This window comes from Podarcis liolepis (assembly GCF_965112155.1).
Source record: "Podarcis liolepis genome assembly, chromosome: 1".
Taxonomy (NCBI): domain Eukaryota; kingdom Metazoa; phylum Chordata; class Lepidosauria; order Squamata; family Lacertidae; genus Podarcis; species Podarcis liolepis.
Window position 1 is genome coordinate 55,803,729 of NC_139554.1, and position 20,859 is coordinate 55,824,587.

Below are 20,859 nucleotides of genomic sequence, written 5' to 3' on the forward strand. Positions count from 1 at the left end.
GAAGGTTGCAGCACCTGCTTTAGCTATAGAGACCGAAGCAGGAAAGACATGCTTTGTTGCATCCAGGGCAGATGAAGGCATCTTGCTATGCTGCTGCAGATGCACCCTGGTACTTCTTTCTGCGCTCCTTCCAGCAGTCGTTTCTCTGGTCACTGCTATAGTCTTCAGACACTGTGGTCGTCTGCAGGGTTACTTCCAGTCTTTTTGGACTACAACTCCCATTAGCCCCAGTCAGCACAGCAACCATTTTCATATTAATTTTGGATTAATTATAATTTGGTGCATTTCTATTTCCTTTTATAGGTATCTGGGTATGTCTGCATGATTTAGTGCAGGCTCATTTATCTACTAACTAAACACCTTTTTCTTTTTTAAGGAAAAGCAGAAATTGAGATAAGCAGGAATGTTGCTTACAGAGGATTATATTAACTATATTATATTATATCATGCAGTTATACAGAAAAATAGGACCCAAAATAAAAGCAACTGAATGTACAGAAGAAACAAGCTTTATATATAAAGCTGGTTTTGTCTGAGGCTGTGTTGCAGCAGAGGCCTTTGATGGTTTTTGACTGAACAATGTTGTCTTCTTACATCTTAGAAGGCTGGAAGTCAGAAAATATTCATTGATTGAGCTTTCAGACTTGCATTGATTTCATTTCAAATTGCTCCAATAAACTCCTGCAGAAAGGATTGATAAGAAGACAAGTGAAGAAAAAGCAAAATTTCAATTGTCTCCTTTAAGAGACCTCCAGAAGTTAAATTCTAGACAGTGCTGTGCCTGCATGAGGACCCCGTTGCTGACATTTCTTGACAACTTCATGCATCTGTGGCCAAAAACATCAACGCACTCTCCAGCATCAAAGGGAAGCTGCCTTATGCCACTTGCTATCTAGCTCAGTATTGTCTGCACTAACTGGCAACACCTCTCCATAATTTCAGACATGCATCTGTCCCAGCTCTAACAGGGGATTGAGCGTAGAACCTTCTGCATGCAAAGCAGATACCCCACCAATGAACTATGGTCCTTCCGTTACCCTTGCTCCCACTTGGGCTGTGCTTCTATCAGAATTACAAATCCTCAAGCAAATCCCCATTGTTTTTGGCTCCTGACACTATCTTGGACATCAGATTTCCTTAGCTGCTTTCATTCCTGGTTCATCATCTACTTGGCTGCACATCTGCTTCATACCACACATGCTATCTCCAGCTGCTGTTTATCTCTTTCTGCCTGCCTGCCTGTTCTGTCTATTCACACCACCCTCAACAAACCATAAGAGCAACTTTGATTTAATTTTGATCTGTTTCTGATTTTCAATTAGGTGCCATGCAGAGTGCAAAATTGTTGCCAGCACTACACCAGCTGCCAAGGGATGTGCTGTAAAGACTCGCAGCACTATTTGCCTGTAGGGGGGAAGGTGGGGACACATGACTCGCTATCAATTCAAAACCTTTGCCCAGGCTTTCTCAGGTCATTCCTCTCTCTGACTTTGCATGTGGTTATTTCCCATGAGGACAATCTCTCGAGTCCTATAGTGAGTTTGGGTTTCTAACTTTCTCAAGTATCAGCAAGGTGAAGACTGCAGAATGAAGCCTGAGCAGAACACAATAAAATGAGGTGATGGTGCTTCTGAGGAGACAGAATGGATGGTACCATTTTTGACAAGGCAGTAGTCATACTGTTATGGGTTACTGGGGGAAAAGGATCCCCTAGATCCATGGATGTCATATTTTCCCCTCTAGATTATAGGGTGCTAGGGTTTAATCAGAGCTGAAAGATGAGCTTGTTTTTCTGCCAGACAGAAGGACAGAGGGAGGTGATGGTTCTACCCTTAGTCCATTGCAAAAGCCATCCACATGACAATGACCCTACCAGTAACCATGGGGAAGGTTGCCAGGGCAACATGGGGATAATGTCACACACAACAAAAGTTGTCCTTTTACGCAGAGGTGTTAGGCAAGGGAACAAGAAGGAGGAAGTAGGCAGAACTCCATGCGATGCTGGCTGCACCCAGAGACCAAGGGCCATGACTGGCTGCTGCTATGGATCCAAGCTTGCTGAAGCTATGAGGGGAACAACGAGAGACACTCTTGGGGTGTAAGGTTCTGCACCCCCCTCCACTGAAGGATTCTTGGTGTAAATATGTGTTAATAAGCCATATTTTTAAGACACTGCAGACTCTACTGTGCCTTGGTTTTCCAATGGAAACACATCCCCCAGGGACTGCCCGGAACCCTCTGGAAACTTGTTACCACTCAGCAAAGATTGAGAGTGGTGTTTAACAATGCATTTGAATGCAGGGCCAGCTGTACCTTAGGGAGAGTGAAGCAGCTGCCTTAGGCGACAGATGTTGAGAGGTAGGGGGCAGCAGGGAGGTTTCGGAACACAGAGCTGTGCATACACCATGAGGTCTGCCTTAAGTTAGCTTGCTGTTTTCAGGTGTAATGGACAACACTGCCCTGTTGAAACTGTTGAAGGAAGATTCATATCTGCCAGTCTGGTACCAGGAATGGGGAGAGGCAGCAAAATGCCTTGAGCTAGCCCTGCTTGAATCTTGTTCCTCTGTGTGGAAAAAGCTCTGTGCAAACAGAATTGTAGTTCAAATTAAAAAATTCTAATACTTATCTAGAACTAATCTAAATAGTAAAGTAGAACGTGTATCTCCAATGGGCTAGGGTTATGTTCCTTCTGAGTTTTTGTTTTACATGGAAAGCATTCAAAATTGGCATTCTCCCACCTACAGACAAAAGCGGTACAATCCTCTCTACCACCGCAGGGATTGTCTGTTCCATGTGTACAGCAGGCCTGAGTTTAAGCAAAATGTACTCTTTAACCATAATAGTTAAGGACATGTTAAAACAAAAGACAAAACTGGTGTCATTTGGGGTCCTAGTGGATAGCTTGAGGAAGATATCAATCTGTATGTGGCAGCTATGAAAATGACAAATGCCATGCAAGGGATCCTGAGGAAAGGAAAGGAAAAGAAAATTTCTAATATCATAATATTTATTAAATAAAAATAAATAATAATGTCATTATACAATTCTATGGTGTGACCACCATGTGGTTGCCTCACCTCAAAAGGGTTATTCTAGAGCTAGAAAAAGACAACTTAAATGATCAAGGGGTGGAACAACCCCCCAATGAGAAAATGCTGCAAAATTGGGGCTTTTTATTTTAGAGAAAAGCATGTAAGAGGCGGCATGATGGAGGTGTATAAAAAAGCCATGGATGGTGTGGAGACAGTGGAGACAAAAAAGCTTTGCTGCCCTCATAACACTAGAATTCCTGAATATCCGATGAAACTGAATGTTGGATGATTCAGGAGAGAAAAAAGAAATGACTTTGTGACACAGTGCATAGTTAAACTATGGAATCATCTTTTTCTGCTCCCAGTCTCTAGCCTATTTTACTCAGGACTGATTCATGCAGCTGAAAGCATATTACTGATACAGCATGTTCAACATTCATCTTTAAGTGAAGTCTATCTTATGCTCTGAAAGTTCTATATAGTTATTCTGATCCCCTGAATATACACTCCATTTCCCCTGGCAATTCTGTCCAAATACCATTGCCTTGTGTTTCTGCAATCTGCTTTTTGAAGACCTCATTGTGGATTATATTTCTTGCTGTGTGGCTTTTCTTTCTACTGCCTGCTGTGAGGCTTACCTGGATCCCCCAGTTTCCAGCCTAGTGAAACCACAGTAGGTGCCTTCAATCACATTAAGGGTATAATCCATAGTAATTCGACCCATTGTTTGTTGACCAATAGGATATGGCTTGCAAGCTATATCCTACTGAGCGGAAAGATTTATATTGTATTGGATATAAATGCTTCAGTTTAACTGGGCTTTGGATTTGCCTGTGTATGAAGTATTTATAAATATTGACTTTTTTAATGGCAGATTCATTTGAGTAGGACTCAAACCAAGTGATACAAAATGCCCATTTACACGTGCCTGAAAACACATATGATGCATCTGTAGGCAGTTAATTGCACTATTGCCGTGATTATATCATTGGCAGGAGCATTTAGAACCATTTCCATCAACACCGGACAAGACTTTCTTACACAAACTAGTCCTAAATTGCATGCAGAGGATTTGAATTTTTATTCAATTCAGCATCCGTGCCTCAATTCAGAGTTCTCTTTATACTCTAGAGTGTACATCTGTGTGCATGCATGCAGTCAGTCCTCATTTGTTTGAACTGAGATTAAAAATATGTGCACATAACTGAACATATATGTAGATGAGTCATCCAATAAAATGAACAAAAGGCATAGAGAAGCTGTTAAGAATTTCAGCATTATTCAAGCTTCATCTTTATTTATTTATTTAAATGCTTTCTAGTGGCCGGTTCTTGAAAAAAAAGATGCATTTATTCTTTTATGAGTTTGGGGTCACTAGGAATTATAACAAAAAGGGCAATTGGCAAGCCTAATGTTATCCATTACTTCCTATGGCAGGAATATAAGAACTTAAGAATCGTTCTGTTGTATCAGGCCAGTGGACTATCTAGTACCGCTTTCTGTTCTTACAGTGTCCCTCGACTCCTCACTGGAATCAGTTGAAAAGCTGCTCTGCCCTCAACACTTGATCTTAGCCAAAAGGTCGGGAACAAATATCACAACTGGAGAGAGATCTGTTGGAATGTAATGTAAAAGTGCTGTCTAAAATGTATAAGATATTATTGGAATGGGAGACAAAGGATGAGCAAGTAAAATCCTCAATGATACATTGGGAAATAGATATTGGTCATAATATAGCTATGGAAGCATGGGAACGATTGTGGAATATGGATATAAAATTTACAGCATGCTATGGTCTAAGAAAAAATTATATGGAATTGTTATATCATTGGTACCTAACAACTAATAATTGGCAAAAATGTATGAATGAAAATCAAATAAGTATTGGAAATGTAAAGAGAAAGAAGGTTATTTTTATCATATGTGGTGGTCTTGCAGTAAGTTTAAAGCTTACTGGGAAATGGTATATAATGAATTGAAAAAGATGTTTAAAATAACTTATGTTTAAAAAAAAAGCAAGATGCTTTCCTTTTGGGAATTATAGGGACAGAACTACCCAAACCATATAGAAATTTATTCATGTATGCGACTACAGTGGCAAGAATGCTACTTGCCTAAAAATGGAAAAAAGTCCCAGTGAAAAAAGAATGGATACAAAAACCTGTGGAATATGCAGAAATGGCGAAACTTACAGGAAAAATAAGAAATCAAGATAACAAACTTTTTATAAAAACTGCTTTATTGAATATTTATAAATAAACTGTAAACAGATAAGAACATTGGCAAGGTGGTTGTAATAACCTGTGGTTTTATAAGAGTATATATTTAAAGTAGATGAATAAAGGAGTAAATTAAGTTAATTTGGAATATGCAGAAAATGTAAAAAATAAATTTAAGGAACTGTAGAAAGAGAGGGAAGGAAACTGAGTTTTGAAATATTAAAATGATTGTAAAATTGTTGAAATGTATAAAACTGAAAATCATAAAATGATAAGAAAAAAAGAAAAAAGAAAAAAAGAAAAGCTGTTCTGCCACTTTTTTGATTTTAAGTGCCAACTGTCTGGTTCCATCTTGGATTAAGTGGAGCCTGTCCCTTTTGTACAGGCTTGTCTTGTCCCAAAATGTTCCACAGTGCCCAACAATTTCAAACCTCTCCTTCCGACGCCATCTTCTCATCCATGGATTAAGATGACAAAGTCATGGATGTCTAGCTGACTCTGTGTGTTGAACCACTAGCATTTCAGAATGCTGGAGGTCCTGGCTTTCAACATCCTTCAACAGCATGGAAGATTTTTGATTTGGAAAATGCAGGGGAAACTCTTCTGCTTGTCTTCAGTCTTACACGCTCTGCATTAGTGTGCTGAAGGGGCACAAAGGGCGCATTGTATCATGAGTTTGGTGAACAGCTGGGAATGATCAACAAGCACCTGGGAGATTCAGAGAGTGATCAGGACTAAGAGGAAGGCACAAAAAACCATGAGCTAGAAGGAAGCAACACTGCAAATTATCAAGCTTGCAGGTGGTCAACTGAGGACAAAGCAGATTAGGAAGGAAATCACTGTGAGAAGAAGTAGCAGTTCAGGAGCTGGAAAATGGACGTATTGTAGCTAACCCTGCCAAAATAACTTTGCAAGCAACAAGATACAGTAGCATCACCTAGCTATTTCCCCTCAAATATGAGACCATCAATTTTTCATTTACTTATTTTACATATTTATAAACTGTTGAACAGCGCAAGATCATCAAAGCAGTGTACAACATGATAAAAATGCATTGAAAAATGTTAAGACCATTCCTATAAACTTTATAAACAATAAAACTCTTCATCAGATGTACAATTGATATTTTGTAAATATACTTCAACGATCTCTTTCTTAAACAAAAATGTATTTGGTAAGTGCGTAAGCATCATGATGCAGGGCAGCTGTCAAGTTTGGGCTAGTAATTGATTCCAGAGGACAGGAGCTGCAGCGCTAAAAGCACACCTCTGGGGTATGTGACTCTCTCAGCAGCGGCCCATTTAAGGACACCCTTGCTGTGATATATGGGGTAAGGCAGTCCATTATGTAAGCCATAGATCCTATCTCTGGAAGACATATTTTGTGGGGTATGGGGTCTGTGTTAGGTAAATACCCAGGTATAAATAGTTTACAAAGATATATATGACATTTGCTCTTTTGGAGTTAGAAGACATACCACATTCATCTATAAGAACCACCACACAGACACCCCTGTTTCTTTTTTGTCCCAGGCCTTCTTCCAAGTAGGCAACCAGCAATCAATGACAGTGTTACATTCATCAACTTTGCAAAAAGAAAGAGACTTGCCTGCTTATCTTTTTGTTTTGACAGCATGAGAATGGAAATCTCACAAGAACAGATCTTGTGATATTTCAGAGTTTCTCTGCAGCTGATTGTGCCCAAGAACAAATGGTGCTTTAGCATTTACATATCTTCACCTTCTGAGAACTATAAATAGCACAGAAATGTTAAAAACACAATAAGACGGAGAAAAAGATGGATTGAGCGAAATGCACCATGTTGGAACTTTCAAATCACTTTTTGAAGCAATTATCTGTTATTTTCTCCCAAGGTTTTGATGGAAGAGAGTTAAGAGCAGAAAAGAGAGACTATTTGTTTCATTTACGGCTAAGTGTATTGTACAAGGAAGCCACTTAAGAAACAAGAAGTAAACCACTGTTTGATTGAAGAGGGCGTCTTACAATCAAGATGGATTACCCAGTCCACCAACACTCGTGCATTCGGAGCTTTGACCTAGAGCTGTGAAATGTATCTAGGCCATGATATTAAGCTTTTTGCTTATGAAGTATATAGTTGCAGTGTGTATTTTTAGTTTTGCTGAGGTCAGTAATAAGGGATGCCAAGCCTTTTCAAAACTATGAAGAACAAAAAGGGAGAATCCAACATTTGGGGTTATAGGAAATAGAGTAAAAGTTGTTTTTAAAGAGGCATGATTCTACTGGAGATCACTGTATCTGAAAGAAAGGAGGTTGTCAGATTAAAGAGATAAGGATCATTTAACATGTATTAGATTGTTACACCATAATGTAATAATTCGTTCAGCCTTTCATGGGTGTGTTTAAATAATGTTTAGTGGTGTTCACACTGGACCTAAGATTCACCTTGCAGCTGTTGATGTTTTAAAAAATCCACTCCATTTCGGAGTTGCTCTCTGGTTTGATCTGTGTTTCAGATTCTGAGTAGTTCTGTGTAAAATGAAGCCCTATGTTCCCCATCCATTTTAATGGGGAATGTACAGTGTAATGGGGAATGTACATTTGTACAGCCTGTAGATGTACAAATGACTACAACTTTTGCACCTTTGGGGCAAAGTGGATGAAAGTTACAGGCGCAGGAGGTCTTCCAGAGTGGATTAAATCTATCAAATTGCACACAAATAGGTTCAGGACCTTTTTGTGGTGCAAGTAATAGGAAGTCACTTTCCTCTTTCATATTTTTGAGGTGGGGAAGCAGAAGTCTGTCTGTGCTCTATTTTTTACCATAAATTAATTAAGGTAATTAAGGTGGCTGGGTAGCATGCATTCTTACTTGCACTTTTTTAAAAACTTGGGAGCACCACACCAGCCTTTTACAACATATAGCTATCTTGAACACTGCCTGTGGAGTTCTGAAAAGCTCTGGATTTGTTTTCTGATTTTGTTTATTGTTCAAGCAGAGCAATAAAGGGAAAATTATATGAAGGTTTTAACTTTTACAAAAGCCCATCAGATGCTAACCAACCATACGCTGGGCTCATTCACAACACAGAGAGCCTTTTTAGTAAGCAATAAATAAGATAATTTCTTGCCAGTCCATAAGACTGCCCATCTACAATCATAGATTACAAAAATGGTTGATACTTAAACAAAAGAGTTTTCTCCAAATGGTCATCTTTCCACATGTGTAGGCCAGAGTAAGAAGGTTATAAGTGAAAAAATGATAAAATATGAAACAGATTTTTCTTTATGGCTGACTGGTAAGTTAAACTTCATTTCCAGGCTCATAGTTCCAAACTGTAAATTTTCATGATTATCAGACAGTCCAGCTAATAAAACATAACACTTTGGTAATACATGGGCTGGTAAAGACAATAATGTCAACAATGCTGGAGTCAAATTGAATGATGCTGAGAATCATTGATTATAAGCAGCTCTATTAAAGGGTGCTTTGTACTATAACAAATACTAAGAAAACAGAATACAGATAACACACTCTCCTGATTGTTAACCAGAAAATAACCAGAAGCACAAGTCTTGTTGCCCTTGATCAAGTCTCATTCATATCCCCAGCCTGGGTCCAAGATATATGAGGAAACATATTCTGTCATATGACACTTCATCCTACTTGAGAGAACTGAGATGAAGAAGTGAGACTCTCTTGCAGATTCATCCACTATCCAAAATACTCTACTAAGAATAGGAGTATTATAGCAGTGGGTCTCCTGTATCTTCCTTCCTGAGAGAGTCCTACCAGGGCCCCACAACTCTGGGGCTTTACAAATCCAGAGTGTGGCACATGAAGTGGGCAGCAGAAAATAGGGTTTGCCTTCCTTCATGCCTGCCTTCTCTTTTTAAAATATGTATTATCTACTTCTATGACAAAATGGTGCTTATTCCCAAGGTATATGTGATTATTAGCATCATGGCAGCAAAAGCAAACTCCATTTTATTCCATGAAAGTGGTATGATTTAAGTGAGTTTAAATGTGAAACTGCACCCACTTTAAGTATATCTTTTCTTATCAGGACTGGCAAACCTGTTTTATTTATTTTTTGTGCTCTAAGATCTCATGAATGTAGAATTGGTTGTAAATCATGGAATGGTGGAGGGAGGAGGGAAAGAAATGTTAATTCTGTGCCTCATGGTCATCTTGGTCTAGCTACCCAACTGCTTGCAACAGAGCAGCAAATATATTTCCTTTGCCCCCATGGTTTTTAATTACAAATTGCTGAATGAACATTTGATGTTCTCTTCTGCTTCTAATGATCTGAGTTTAGTGAAGTTTTAATATTGGTTTTATGTGTTGTTTTTATTAAATACATTTATTTGTCACTTTTTGCACAAAAGCATCTCAAAGCAACTTACAAAGTGTAAGAAACTTTTGGGGACCTGAAGATCCTGTACCCACTTTCCTGAGATTAGTATATAATTAAGTAATTAAGTAAAATATCAATAAGGTTCATACAGAAGGATAGATTGTGCTCAGTGGGTACACTCTAGCCCCCAAACCAAGCATTTTAAAATCCAATTATTACAATAGAAGAGCTTGATGTTTTCCTATCAAAATATACATCATAAGATATCATAAGAGCATAAGCCAAGCCCTGTTGAATCTGGCCAAAGGCCCATCCCATCTCATTGCCTCTTATCTCACAGTGCCCAAACAGATTCTCTTTGGAAATTCAGATGCAGGACCTGAATGCTGCAACACACCCCTCAAGAAACTGGTGTTCAGAAGCATACTGTCTCCAGAAGAGGAAGTAGAAAAACCAACCATGCCTAGTAGCTACTGAAGCCTTATCCTCTGTGAATTTAAAGCCACCTGAGATGGTGGCCATCACTACATTTTGTAGGAGCCAATTCCATTTGATACCTAATAGACAGCATCTTAAAAAGTAGAGACATCACCTTGCCAACAAAGGTCCGTATAGTAAGAGCTATGGTTTCCCCAGTAGTGATGTATGGAAGTGAAAGCTGGACCATAAAGAAGGCTGACCGCCAAATAATTGATGCTTTTGAATTATGGTGCTGGAGGAGACTCTTGAGAGTCCCGTGGACTGCAAGAAGATCAAACGTATCCATTCTTAAGGAAATCAGCCCTGAGTGCTCACTGGAAGGACAGATTGTGAAGCTGAGGCTCCAATACTTTGGCCACCTCATGAGAAGAGAAGACTCCCTGGAAAAGACCCTGATGTTGGGAAAGATGGAGGGCACAAGGAGAAGGGGACGACAGAGGACGAGATAGTTGGATAGTGTTCTTGAGGCTACCAGCATGAGTTTGAGCAGACTGTGGGAGGCAGTGGAAGATAGAAGTGCCTAGCGTGCTCTGGTCCATGGGGTCACAAAGAGTCGGACACAACTAAACGACTAAACAACAACAACAATCTTCATATAGGAATTTTTAGACTCCCCAAGAAAAGTTGAGTCTGAACTCAGCTATGCTCCATCTTGCAGTGATTAGCAAGGTGCATGCATGTTTTCCACAGTAGTGGAAAACCAAACTGATAACAGTAGGCAGACTACAGACAACGTTAGCAACTCTGCATGGAGTTATGCTTTTGTAGAAATACTTGAGAAGGATGCTACAGGTGTGGCAAATAGGTTCTCAGGATTCTGACCAAATGGATACAAAGGATAGGAGTGAATTGGCTATTTCTCTCAGCTTAATCATCTACACAGGGAGAAAAGAAAAAAGCTTTAAGCTGCAGTATGAATTTGATGGGATCATTTAAAAGGTTTAAAGAGAAGAATACTATAGGAGTGCAGAGTGTACAACCAATGATAGTTGGAACTTCCGGGTTAGCGCCTCCGGCAATGGCGGATTTCCTCTGATCGGGAGGAATCCGCTCCGTGGAAATCAGGGTCTGGACCGCCACAGCGAGGCGGAGACCCACTAAAAACCACAGGCAGGAGAAGCCTGTGGACGTGGGATTCGGCTGGCACCTTTTGCGCCTCCCCTACTCGCAGGGAAACCCGGTTTCAGGGTTCCGGAGCGACGTGGGGTGAGCGGCGCGGTGCTTCGAATCGGCTGCTTTTTTTACGGAGTGAAGCCACATTGCTGTTGCCGGAGAGCGCTGACTTTTTTCCTGTGGACAATTGGACTTTAAACAACTACCCGTGAGTAGAACGGAAAATTGGATCTTTAAACATCTTAATTTGGCATTGAAACGGGAAGGTTTCAAACAGGAAGTCCGCCTTCCTCTTTTGTAAATAGATTGAAGCAAAGACGTTGCAAACTAAAGTCTGGAAAGCCTTTTGTAAAGGATTAAATCTCCATCGGCTAAAATTACTAAACCCCCCTTGGAAGCAGGAGAAGAGGGGGGAAATTTTAGATTGCCTAAGCCTGCAGGAGAGAGAGTGAAGAAAGATAAATTACCACCGTTTTGAACCTGGGAACGAGCTGCCAGTAAGATCGACATTTTGGGAAAGTTCATTGACTGTGAATAAAACGTATGTTGACAGATAGTTAAATAAGAGAATTATATTGTTTCCATTGTTTCCTTTTGCATTTGAAAAGGAGCATAAGTAACTGAAAATCGAACTAACTTTGTTGCTGGATCTGCTTTTAAAAGGACGGATACAAATAGAAATTGTTTCCCCTAGAGGGAGCCTTTGAAACTGTTGCAGGAGTGGAGCTGGGGAATTTTCCAGCTGTAGAGATTAAAGACTGTGAGAACCAGAGATTGACCTTGGCCAAGAATGTTGACAGAAGAAGCCTTAGTGATTGCATTTTGCAAGACAAGTGCTTTATTGGAACAGCTTCATGAGAAGACGGATGTGATGATTATTAAAATTGACAATTTGGGACAAAAAATGACTGATTTGGGACAAAAAGTGAATACCTATACAGAAGCAACTCAAGATTTGATTCAGGAACCTGTTTTGACATGGCAAGCTGTGGAGAAGACGAAGGAGAAAGTTGTTGTTGAACCTCAACAACAACTTTCTCCTAGAAGGCTGCTTGCCTTCTATCACTGTGCCATTGAGAGCGTGCTCACTTATGGCTTATGTGTGTGGTACGGAAGCTGTACTACCCGGGACAGGATGGGGTTGTGCAGGGTTGTTAAGGCAGCAGAGAGCATTGTTGGCTGCCCACTCTCCACCTTAGAGCAGATTTATGCCACAAGGTGCCATAGGAAGGCACTGGACATAGTAAAAGATCCATCGCATCCTGGTCACTGTCTCTTCGAACTCTTGCTGTCGGGACGGAGATACAGGACGATGAAGACAAGAACGAGCCGTCTTAAGAACAGCTTCGTCTCCAGAGCGATCTCGGCCCTGAATGGGAAGCCCGGACTTTGAAAGTCATCTAATCTCCCTTGCTGTATTATACTGTATTGTTTAATTAGTGTTTTTATGGAGCAGTCAAGTAATTTCATTGTCCCCGAAGGGGGCAATGACAATAAAGATATTATTATTATTATTATTATTATTATTATTATTATTATTAATCAAGTAATTCAAGTGGAGAGAGCCCCGGCCTTACAGAGGCAATTTGATGAACATAAGCTGTTGCCTTTTACGATTGAATCCAGAGAAAGCCAGATTTGGAGGGATGGAGTCCCTCTCGGATTGGAGAAGGAAAGTTGGATAGATCCCCTTATGCAGGGATGTTCTGGCTTTTGGGATCTGGATTTGGGTCAGGGGGAGATTGGAGTTGTGGGGGCCTTTAGCTTTGGAGGGATTTTGAAACACGCTCTGAATTATCTTTTGGACTCTAGTTTTGACTATGGAGAATGGGCTGACCTGTCGAGAAGGAATAAAGACATTGTTAGGTTGGAGTTTCCCCGAGATCTACTCCTCAGTGCCAAAGGAAAGAAATTAAGAACAAGATCAGCAGAAGATAAAGTAACGCACATGTATAAATATGAAGAAGATCTGCAGAAGGGGCATGGAAAAGAGTTAAGAGCCTCGGATAGAAGATCACCAGGTTGATGGACCATATGGAATTGATAGAAAGGACTGACAGAATCCGAGACCAGGGAGAAGAGACGGTGGAAGAAGATTGGAAAAAAGTTTAAAAATTTATTTAGAGAAATATTGTAAAATTAATGAGTGTTAGAAAAATGTTGGAATGAAATTATACGGCTTTAGTAGAAATGTTATAAGGAGTTAAGTATAAATAAGTTTTAGGGTTTTAATGGTAAGATAAGGTTAAAATAAATTAAGACAATTAAATGACAGAAAACAATGAAAGATGGAAAGGATTTGCTGAAATAATTAATAACTAGAACACAAAAAGGGAGGTGTGAGGAGGTCGATGAAACAAGTTAATGAAAGATAAAGATATGGAAATATTGGGTGTGTTTTTAATTGTTTTTGTTTTTGTTTTTGTTTTGATGTATTGAGTCTTTTGTGTGTTTTTTCTATATATGTACTGTAATGTATTGATTTGTATTATCTAATTTTTCTTTTTCTTCTTTACCTCTTTTTGTAATTCCTAAACTTTTAATAAATATTATTTAAAAAAAATACAACCAATGATAGTTAATATTTCACAGTGATCTTGTTCTGCCCATTCCTAACTGAAAACCAGGAATTGTGATCGTCATATGGTGAGAAACATTCCTGTCCCACGGACTTCAAGCTGTTGTTTTATTAAATAGGAGTTTCTCTGAAATAAACATGCTGTCAGTACTTTTTAATTTCCAATATTCACATGACTCATCTTCCTGCCAGCATCCTCTCTCAATGGAAAATTGTTTATCACTAAGTAAACATCATATTTTTCCTCTCCGAAAGGCAGTTTTATAGAGCTTTAAGATTTGCAGCCGCTAAATGAAAGTGATACAGTGTTCATACAAAAACTGGAGCAGCATGGCTCCAAATTTCATTTGAAATAAATGGGACTTACATTCTTTTACTGAGATGAATAAGCATTTTGCTTTATCACTTTCTGACAAAGCCATAGATACCAATAGACACTTGCTGAACCAGCAGCAAATTTGCACTGTTGTGGCTTTTAAGGTGTATTATATGGCACTTGGCACAACACACAGAAGCATGGATGAGATATAATATTTCTTTCCTAAATTAAATATATGCTGTAGTAGTTGATAAAAATGTTCAGACAAGCCCGGCCATACTTGGCAAAATGTATAATAATAATAATAATAATAATAATAATAATAATAATACTGGCATGTCCTTTGAAAGTGCTTGGACTATTTTAGTATACGGGAGTTCCCGCTTACCTTTATTACACTGGACATTTTGAGTAAACAGAAGCCAAATAACTACCCATTTTGGGCTTGGCTCAGCAATGATCTCCCCACTCAGAATGAGGAGCTGTTCAAATTACAATTTCCATAAGCCAAATCCTAAGAAGATAAGGATTGCAAACTAGACCACAATAACAGTCCAGCTAGCACTCTTTTTTGCCTAGTCAGATAACTAATCATATTTCTACAGCCAGGACAAATTTGTAATTCTACAGCCCATGCTCTGAGAACCGGCAATAGAATTAGATGAAACTAGCAATAGACCTTTAATGGGGCAATCCGGTTTCTAATATCGCTCTCGGTTTTTTCTTTGACTCTTAAGTTTTACTACTTAAGGTCAACAAGAAGCGAGACTGTCTAAAAACTTTCTATGGAGTTCTGAAGCATGGTGGGTGATTCTCTCCACACACCCCCTTCTAAAACAGAGCAGATCTGTTTGCTCTGTTTGCTTGCTTCTTAAAGCAGAATTATGGAGGATTATATTTAAAGTTGAAAACATTCAAATTGTTGTAAGCAAAAAAAGTTTGTTGCTTTACTCTGGGGTGGGTGGGGAACCTCAAAAGCTCTTCAGCACCCTACATAAAGCAATCAAAATAGGCTTACCTTGTAATGTATATTGGAGGATATCCCCTCCCAACACAAACCAATGCTGAATTCTGGAGTGATGCTCTCTCTCCCCCCCCCCCCCCCACATACCCACACCCTCATCTCCATATATACATACACACCACACAGTACTTCTTAATACTTTAAGGTGCCAAAGGAGAGGAGACAAAACTCCACTGTAAAAATATGAAATGAATATGGAATTTTAATGTAAGAGCAAACGTCAGTTACAGCTTGTGGAATGTCTGGAGCAAGATAAACCACGAGCCTGGACCATCACAGCACCCTAATCCAAATCATGGTTTTAAAAATGAACGAATTCCTATGCCCCACAAATAACTCAGAGATGCTTTTTTTTTTTAAAGGACACATTCTACTCATGTAAAAACACGCTGATTCCTGGACCGTCCTTGGGCCGGATTGAGAAGGTGATTGGGCTGCATCCAGCCCCCCGGGCCTTAGGTTGCCTACCCTACAAACTAGGGTCATCAATTTATTTTAAAGGCTCCCAAGTAGCTGTGCCTTTGCAATAGTGCTTCAGCAGTCCTTTGGGCAAGACCCACCCTCTCCCTTTCCTCCTTGCTGATGAAGAAAACCCTTTTAAAAAAAAAAGTGGTTATAAGGCTTGGCAAATGCAGCACTGGAAAACCGACTGTACCAGTTGCATAGGACGCAAGGTTTACTGCTGTGCAAAGCGTCCGGATTAGGACATGACAGCCTTCAAACCGCTGCTTGGCAGGGGGTTGGACTCGATGGCCCTTGTGGTCTCTTCCAACTCTATGATTCTATGAAACCAGAGATGGACAACTTATTTCCTTCCAGATGTTTCTGGACTACACTTCCCATCATCCCTGACCATTGGCTGTGCTAGATGAGGTTGATGGGTGTTGGAGTCCCACAATCTCTGAAGGGTCACGAGTTGTCCTATCCCTGCCTTAAGCAGATGTGAGCTGATATGCAGCTGGACCAGGAGACTTTACAGTCGAAGTCTGATTAAAAAGCAAAAAGAAAAGTTGTCAACCTATGCTCAAGGAACCCATGCACAGCAGAGACTATTAAATTAACAGAAACATGTGGAGATAACACTGTGCTCTGTGAGCTCCTATCATTAAAGATGAGGTTAGGCAAAAGTACTACAAATGAGTACTTTGTAGCTCTTCAGGGGTCCATGCAGCAAGTGGTACCTTAAGAGCTTTATGCAGATACATTGTTGCATCATTCCTTCTGACCATTATACTTGTCAATGTTGTCTTCCTTTTATTCCACCCCCTCAACCCGCAGCTATCCCTGCTACTTCTTATTCCATACCTCCTGGTGTCACTTTGATAATAAACTGTTTTAAATAGAAGAGAAAGGAACCAATACACTAATTAACCAGACCTCTGGCACATAATTTTCTACTCTAATGAAGATGCTATTGAAATTCTCGTCAAGACTAATGATCCTCATTGTCAGCTAATATTAGAGAAAACTGTGTGCTATAATTTCACACCATTTGGAGCTATGTAGTTCTGTTCGGTACCTCTTTTGTTTTTGTTTTTGCCTCAGGGCCATTATATTCTAAGTTACAGCCAGCACATGGAGATCAATTTGCGTGAACAGCTCCCCACATGGTTACAACAGTTTCTCTCAGGCATTACCAAAGTGCAGAAAGGTGGAGTTTGCACAGGCCCAGTGCCAAATATGGAATCACTTTACAGGTAGGCTCTATGAGATGGTTCCTCACATTCATGTATACCACTTGATTTCTTGCCTCTCAGGTATTAAACACCTAATGACTTGCCGCTAAGTGTACAAAGCTGATTCCTTTAAATAGGAATGGGAGAATTGTTCCATTTCAGGTTCTCTCAGATTCTTATTTTTCCAATCTTAAGTTTAGCCCAGGCATAGGCAAGTGCGGCCCTCCAGATGTTTTGGGACTACAACTCCCATCATCCCTAGCTAACAGGACCAGTGATCAGGGATGATGGGAATTGTAGTCCCAAAACATGTGGAGGGCCGAGTTTGCCTATGCCTGATTTAGCCCATTTCTGCATCAGTTTACTCTTTTTTTTAAGGCAGAAAAAAATGCATCCTAGGCACATCTCTCTCAATAAAGGCACTTTTATGTGGAATTTTATTTCTATTATTGTTATTTCAAACAATTAAACAGGCAATGCAAATAAAGACAAAAGCACAGACATTGACAACCCAAAAATAATATAAATTCAGTATGAGGTGTAGTTCATGATAAAATCAAACAGTCAAACAGTTGGAAATCAGGAATAAATGAAATGAATATGTTTATAAAGTCATAAATGGCCTGTACAAACACAGCTTCCACTGAACCTTCTTTCAACTTCACATTTCTGTTACTTTACATTATCCTCTCTTCCAGAAGTTTCTTTAAGAACTGGCATCTCAGTAACATAGCTTAATTAATTTGATGTTGTTTTGTTTATCTAGCGAAGCCCGGTAAAGTCAATGAGATCTCTTAATGCTTAGAGACTACCAAATTGAGCCCATCATTCCTTATGTGCAATATTTCACATGGTGCAATTTATTTGCTTATTTATACTTTAAAATTAATATAAAATTTCTAGCAAACCGTGAAAAGCGTGGGAAGACATCATAAGCCTTATTCTGGTAATACTCATAGAGCTGCAAAATCTTGATGAAGCAAGGAATAATCTTTGCTGCTGAATGAACTGATTTGGCTAACGGAATGCATCGGAAGTTTGAAATTCAGATCAACATCTTCTTAAGAGTCTTGTTAATTTAAAACAAAAGAATTGCCGATCAACAAAGTGTCTTGAAACAATACTTGATTAACGATCTTGTTAATAAACTAATCTAAATGCATGCTGCTGGGCATCTTCCAATGAAAATACTTTGGGAAACAAGGCAAGCAAGAGGAAATGGTAATGCATAATGGATGGGTTTGTTGGTTTGCGTCTTGTGTCTTCTGCTTCCAATGATGAGATTTGAGAAATAAAAATAGCAAGGATTTTCAGATGAGAAACAGTTCCTTATCATAGGATGTCATTACTCAATAGATTGTACAGATCAGTAAATTACCTCTGATAAAAAGATATGTGACTGTTCCATCAACTCAAATGCCCCAGTCCGGTTGTCCTATTTATTCTACTAGAAGGAGCAGATCCCTGCACATGTGGGGTCATGTCCCAGGATTTGTTTTTTTCAATGAATGAAATTTGGGGGTTGCAGCATAGGAAGATACCTCAGTTGGGAGTGAAAGGAGCACCCTGTGTTCATTGGAGAAGACATCAGTGTGCTGGTGAGATGATTATCTCAACACTTTGTCTCTACGGTGTTAATTTTGCACTATTGAAAAAGTGTTTGCTATTACCAATGTGGGGGAATAAATAGTTTCTAAGAAAGAGCAGTAATTATGGAAATTATAACACATGAGTGCATGGATGGATAACTTTGTGATGACTTAAATTAGATTTAAAAAAACTGTTTCCAGAAAGAAAGAGAAGGTAATGTTGAATGGTTAATAACCAGCTCAAAAGAGACCTTGAATATATAGGGAAATGTGTGTCCAGCCATGCTGCAGCATTATTTAGTAAATAAGTTTTTCATCACTTTCAAATTTTCCATTTTTACCAGCTGTCATATCACCTAGTAGGAAAGGCTCATCAATGCCATATTAAGATTCCATTAGTTAGCCCTGAGGACCCACTATTCTTGTAAAAGTTTCTATTGTAATCTCAAGTGCAATTCATATTCCATTTTTCTACCTAGAAAATCCTCTTTTCTATACAGTTTGCTTAACTCTATTTTCACAGTAGCACAGCTGGTTGATAGTTTAAAATAATAATAATACATTTTTGAGTTAGTATTTTGAAAATGGATTTTATGCAATGGGTCTTTATAGGGCTGAGCTAAATGGCTCACAGTTCTTAAACAAGGATATTTCCATCAGTGTATTTTTTTTTAAATGCCCTCCTTCAATGTTTCCCCCTGTAATACCAGAATATATGTACCAGTGCATCATGTCCCTCTCCTAAGGATGAAAGCATGCCAGTATTTGAATTACAGTTATCTTATTTTTTGTCTATATTTCTGCTCTAATTGTCTTTGTTGAAAGGATGCTGCAAACTGAAAGCTGTTTCAATGTTGTTCATATTCAAAGGAATATGTAGCACGCCTCTCATCTTGTCACAGGCGAAAAAGCATTTCATCTTCAGTTTTGCAGCTAGCTTTCCTCCAGCTGGGAGATCACTATGTGCAGCCCCTCCGCATCACGTAATTATCCAAGCAGGCTTGGGAGATCCATCTGCAAAAGGGATTCTTCCACAGGTAACATATGGCTGCTTAGAGAGTCCCACCTGTGGTGACTTCAACAACTGCTGACTGCTGCATAAAAGGCTTCCAATGAGCTAAGCGGCTTTGAGACTGTTCTCTCTTCTCTTGTCTTCCCCCTTCCTGTTTTCTGTTTTGATCCGTCTTTGATTCAGTGCAATCTGTACACTACAGCACTATCCATTTTTTTTAGAGTACTGCAAGGTTTTGGGAGCCAGAAACCTAAGTTTAGTGAGAATCAGCCATATAACCCCGCCACAAAACCCCCCTGCTATCGTAATTGAACCTACAGCTATATTTTGACATTTACAGAGGTATCTAATCCATCTAACCCCTTTCACCCTCTACACATCACAGCCTCCCACCAACGGTTTTTGGTTGCCATAGGCCCCCATGGCACCAAGCCCATGGGGTGGAAATGGCAGGATCTGACAGAGGAAGTCAAAGGAAGGCGGTGGAGATGGCTCAAGCAGTGACATGGCTAGGGACTGTGAGGTGTCCTAGAAGGAGGAAACAACTGAGTCAATCTCCACTCTGCCTGCTAAAAGTGAGGTTCCCACAGTATTCAAGGAGCAGGCTGGCCAAAACTGGAACTGGCTGGTTTAGAGGTACAGGGCTGAACTCAAGTCCAAGGGCATACTGCTAGCAGTAGAGAAGAAAAATGTGTCAACATCTTTGCTTTTGTTTAGCCATGTATCCTATCCTCTATTGATGTTCCTTTTGTACTTTGTAAACTGTATACTGAGCTTATCAGGTACTGAACCCTGTAATCAAATTTTCAGGATTTCCTGAGCTGAGATTTCAGGCATTTGTTTGAAAGATGGAAGACGAAGAGCAGACTCCATTTGAGGATCTCTCCCTCATTACAGTCGATCAGGTATATGAAGACGAGCAGCAAAGTCAGTCCTCAGGGAATGTGCAGGCGATCTTGGAACAGACAGCTCACGGAAGAACCCCGACCAAACCTAAGAGGAGGCGTGTAGTGGTGATAGGGGATTCCCTACTGAGGGGAACAGAAGCAGTGATCTGTGGGCCTGACAAGATGTCTCGGGAAGTGTGCTGTCTCCCCGGGGCTAAGATCCAAGATGTAACTGAACGACTGCAAGGAATCATAAAACCCACTGACAAATACCCCTTCCTCTTGGTTCATGTGGGAACCAATGACACTGCAAGCAATAGCCTCCAGAAGATCAAAAGAGACTACGAGGCTCTCGGCAGGAAATTGAAGCAACTAAATGCACAAATTGTCATCTCATCTGTCCTCCCAGTTGAACGACGTGGCCCAGGGAGAGAGGGAAAAATAGTGGAAGTGAACAGCTGGCTTCGCAAATGGTGTAAACAGGAACGGTTTGGATTCTTAGATCACAGACTGCAGTTTCTTGAAGATGGACTTCTGGCAAGCGATGGGCTGCACCTCACAACATTTGGGAGAAATGTTTTTGCCAAAAATCTC

At 39.8% G+C, this 20,859-nt stretch overlaps 1 long non-coding RNA gene across 1 annotated transcript; it reads left to right on the forward strand.

Moving 5' to 3' along the window:
- The first annotated feature begins 1,958 nt into the window (after positions 1-1,958).
- Positions 1,959-7,501, forward strand: LOC310689200. The gene is made up of 2 exons (XR_014517397.1): positions 1,959-2,098; positions 7,125-7,501. It is a non-coding gene; the product is annotated as an uncharacterized lncRNA (long non-coding RNA).
- Positions 7,502-20,859: the final 13,358 nt, after the last annotated feature.